Genomic DNA, 5,209 nt, shown 5'->3' with positions numbered 1-5,209 from the left:
CTATGTCCCCCCTCCTCCGCCACCACAAGGTCCTGAGCAAGATCTCCCTCCAACAGCACCTACAGAACCTGAGGAAGAGACTCCTCCTTCTAATCGAAGAATAACTAGAAGTCAAATCAGAGAAAGAAGGGAGGAAAATTTATTGTATCCCTTAAGGGAGACTGCTATGGGGGGACCACAACCCGGAGTTGGATTTGTATCTGTACCCCTCAGCTCCGGGGATGTGAGGGAATTTAAGAAAGAAATGGGACACTTGTTAGAGGACCCATTAGGGGTAGCAGAACGTTTTGATCAATTCCTCGGGCCTAACATTTATACTTGGGACGAGATGGAGTCTATTTTAAAGATCTTGTTCACAAACGAAGAACGAGGAATGATCAGAATGGCAGGCATGAGACACTGGGATCAGAGGCATCAGCATGGTCCCGCCGGGGATGTAAAATGGCCCTTACAGAGGCCCAATTGGGACAATCAAGACCCCGCACATAGAAATAACATGGTTGATCTCCGTGATATGATAATTCAGGGGATTAGGGATTCTGTACCTAGAGGGCAAAATATCAATAAGGCCTTTAATGAACAACAGAAGAAAGATGAAACCCCCACCGAATGGCTGGAAAGATTGAGAAAGAGTTTACAGCTATATTCTGGGTTAGACCCCGATAGCCAAGTGGGTCAAGCCCTGCTGAAAACTCAATTTGTAGCTAAATCTTGGACAGATATAAGAAGAAAGTTAGAGAAAGTAGAAGACTGGCAGGAGAGGGGGTTAGATGAGTTACTACGAGAAGCTCAGAAGGTGTATGTGAGAAGGGAAGAAGAAAGTCAGAAGAAACAAGCCAGAATCCTGATGGCTGCTGTAAGGGAAGGGCAAAGCCAGGGAAAGAGAAGAGAAAGTCCCTGGAAGGGCCCAGTAGAACCGAGAAGAAGGAGATTTGGTTCGCAGGACATAGAATGTTTTTATTGTTGCAGGAAGGGACATCTGCAGAGAAATTGTCGGAAAAGAATGCAGGATGAGGAGATTTTTAAGGAAGATTAGGGGGGTCAGGGGCTCTATTTGCTGGGGACCCCTAAGGTTACCGAGCCCTTGATAAAATTGAAATTGGGTCCTCAGCATGAAGTGTTCGAGTTCCTCGTGGACTCGGGTGCCGAAAGATCAACCGTCCAAAAGTTACCATCTGGATGTGTTGAATCAAAGGATAAACTCCAAGTAATTGGTGCAAAAGGGGAACCTTTCAAGGTGCCCCTGATAAGGAATGTAGCAATAGAAGCCCCAAATAAAGATGGGGTGGGAACATTTTTATTGGTCCCAGAAGCTGAATATAACCTTTTGGGACGAGACCTGATGGTGGAATTAGGAATTAATTTGGAAGTAGACCAAGAGATGTTAAAAGTAAAGTTATGCTTATTAACCGCTGAAGATGAAGCCAAGATTAATCCAGAAACTTGGTATAGCCCTGGATCGGTGGGAAAATTAAATATCAAACCGATCACAGTCTCTATAAAAGACCCAGACCAGCCAATTAGGATAAAACAGTATCCCATCTCCAGAGAAGGGAGAGAAGGGTTGCAGCCAGTAATTGAGAGACTTTTGGTCCAAGGACTTTTAGAACCCTGTATGTCTCCTCACAACACTCCCATATTGCCCGTAAAGAAGCCGGATGGGTCTTATCGCTTAGTACAAGATCTGAGAGCCATAAACGAACGAACCATTACCCGGTTCCCTGTGGTGGCTAACCCACACACTATACTTAATCGGTTAAGTCCAGAATATAAATGGTATAGTGTTATAGATTTAAAAGATGCTTTTTGGGCCTGTCCCTTAGAAGAAGAATGTAGAGACTATTTTGCTTTCGAGTGGGAGGACCCCAGAACCCATAGAAAACAACAATTACGGTGGACTGTTTTGCCCCAGGGATTCACAGAATCCCCAAATTTGTTTGGACAAACTCTGGAACAATTATTGGAATCCTACGAATTAAGTCAGGGATTAATCCTGATTCAATACGTAGATGATTTATTGATTGCAGGAAAAACTCAAGAAGAAGTCAGAAATGAGAGCATCAAATTATTAAACTTTTTGGGCCTCAAGGGGTTAAAGGTTTCTAAGTCCAAATTGCAGTTCACTGAAGAAGAGGTAAAATATTTGGGACATTGGCTCACAAAGGGACACAAGAAATTAGATCCCAAAAGAGTGAAAGGAATTTTATCCCTAACAGCGCCCACTAATAAAAGACAGATAAGACAGCTGTTGGGATTGTTAGGGTATTGTCGACAGTGGATAGAAAATTACAGCAGTAAAGTAAAATTCTTGTACGAAAAGCTAACTAAAAATGGGTTAGTAAAATGGACCCCTGAAGATGAGAAGCGCTGGGAGAACGTGAAAAGAAACCTGGTGGAAGCACCTGTCCTCAGTTTACCTGATATCCGTAAACCCTTTCAACTTTTTATCAGTGTGGATAACGAGACAGCTTATGGGGTTCTGACCCAAGGGTGGGCAGGGCAGAGAAAGCCTGTAGGATATTATTCTAAAATACGAGATCCTGTAAGCCGCGGGTGGCCCACTTGTTTACAAGCAATAGTGGCCACTGCATTATTGGTAGAAGAAGTTGGAAAGGTCACCTTAGGAGGTGAACTAAAGGTATACACCCCCCATAACATTCGAGGAGTATTGCAACAACGAGCTGATAAGTGGCTTACAGACAGTCGATTACTAAAATATGAGGGAATTTTGATTAACTCCCCATGGTTAGAAATGGAAACCACCTCTGTTCAGAATCCTGCCCAATTTTTATATGGGGAACCTAGGGAAGATTTGAACATGACTGTCTCCAACTAATAAATTTGCAAACTAAGATAAGGGAGGATTTAGAGGAAGATGAATTAGGCGAAGGGGAGAAATTATTTGTGGATGGTTCCTCACGAGTGGTTGAAGGACAACGGAAATCGGGATATGCTATTGTGGACGGGTATACCTTTCAGATAAAAGAGTCAGGACCATTAAATAAAGCTTGGTCCGCACAAGCATGTGAGTTATATGCTATGATGAGAGCATTAAAACTTTTAGAAAATAAAATTGGAACCATTTATACGGATTCAAAGTATGCCTTTGGGGTGGTGCATACCTTTGGAAAAATTTGGGAAGAGAGGGGCTTAATTAACACCCAGGGAAAGGGATTAGTCCGTGAAAAACTAATCCAAGAAGTTTTAAAGGCCTTAAGAGGTCCACTAAAGATAGCCATAGTCCATGTAAAAGGACATCAGAAGGGACTAACCCATACAGTAAGAGGAAACAATCTAGCCGACGCAGAGGCAAAACGGGCTGCCCTGTTAATGGTTCAGACCTTGGGAGAGGAACCTGAGAGGCTAAAAATAGAGAAGACTTTCACTCTCCAAGAATTGGATAAGCTAAAACAAATTGGAGCAAAAAGAGATGGCGATAAATGGCTGCTACCAGATGGTAGGGAAATTCTTCCAAAGGGATTAGCCAGAGGAATACTAAATAAATTACACCATAAAACCCATTGGGGAATTCAGGCTTTAGTGGATCAGTTTGAAACAAAATATGCCTGCATCGGAATATACGGATTAGCCAAAAGGATCTTAGAGGGATGTTTAACCTGTCACAAAGTGAATAAACGACAACTTAGGGAGAAGGTTTAAGGGGGTCGTGAACTGGCTAAAAGGCCCTTTGAGAAAATACAAGTGGATTTTACTGAATTACCGAAGGTTGGGAGATATCAGTATTTATTAGTCTTGGTTGATCACCTTACGCACTTTGTAGAAGCCTTCCCAGTGATAAGGGCTACTGCAAAGACAGTTATTAAAATCCTCTTGGAAGAAATTATTCCGAGGTATGGAACTATTGCGGTAATTGACTCAGACCGAGGCCCACATTTTACATCCAAAATAATTAAAGAAACAACTGAATTGTTCGGTACAAAATGGGAATACCATACTCCCTGGCACCCACAAAGTTCCGGGAAAGTAGAAAGAATGAATGGGGAAATAAAGAAACACCTAACCAAACTTATGGTGGAGACAAAAATGAGTTGGACTAAATGTCTACCGCTGGCCTTGCTTTACATTAGAACTCAACCTAGGACAGATACTGGTATATCCCCCTTTGAAATGTTGTATGGGATGCCTTATGACTTTGGATTATTAGTAGAGCACCCAAAGGTCGAGGATAAAATTTTAACAGAATATATTTTAGAACTTACAAGAAGGAGACAGGAACTAAGAAAGAAGGGTTTGGTAGTACAAAGACCTCCCTTGGACATTTCCATACACCAAATCCAGCCTGGAGACCAGGTATTAATCAAAACCTGGAAAGAAACCTCCCTAACACCCCGTTGGGAAGGACCCTTTGTTGTTTTACTTACCACAGATACGGCTGTACGGACAGCAGAAAAAGGATGGACTCATGCCAGCAGAATTAAGGGACCTATCTTCCCAGAAAGGTGGACCGTAACGTCAGAACCAGGAGACCTCCGAATGAAGATAAGGAAAAACGAGACCGGTAAATGAACCACTCCAGAAGGGAAGCAAGAAATAGTTTACATCAATGGTTCCAAATACCACCTGGAAATACCCTACGAAAAGTATATTTTGCACCTTGGAGTGAGGAGAGAATACCTGACCAAACGGGGGGGGCTGGATTATACAAACTGACAGGAACTCCTCAGGTTTTTCCTTTTTGCTGTGAAACAGAGACAGAAATACCTGAATCGCCCAGTATAGGAGATCTCCGTAGAATACCCTGCGTGAAACACCCCACTTCCGGACATTTATGTTGGGTTGTTTGCCGATGTTTAAATTGCGATAAAGAATGGTCCTGTGTTTCATTTAAGAGACAACCTTATTGTATGAAATGTCGCAATAATTTGACACATACCAGGGAACAACGGGCTCAAGCAGAGATTCGTAAATTATTTTGTGGGTGGGAATTGTCAATACCCGAGCTTTGGGAAATATATGAAACAGACTGGTATAGAGTTTTAAGACAGTGTGTTATAAGATTTGCCTGGAAACGGGCACAACAACCAAACAGGTGGAAATATATTTGAGAGGTAACTAACTCTTTAGACCTTGGAAATTATTGACAGGATAACAGCAAAATCCCCCTGAAGACTACCTGCTGCTGCCGAGAAGATATTAATATCCCGTTGCTCTCCGCAAAAGAGTAGACGAGGAAGGCAGAGAGGTACTG

Source organism: Numenius arquata, chromosome 28 (assembly GCF_964106895.1).
Source record: "Numenius arquata chromosome 28, bNumArq3.hap1.1, whole genome shotgun sequence".
NCBI classification, from domain to species: Eukaryota; Metazoa; Chordata; class Aves; order Charadriiformes; family Scolopacidae; genus Numenius; species Numenius arquata.
The sequence above is the reverse complement of the archived record's forward strand: the minus strand, read 5'-3'. Positions refer to the sequence as shown.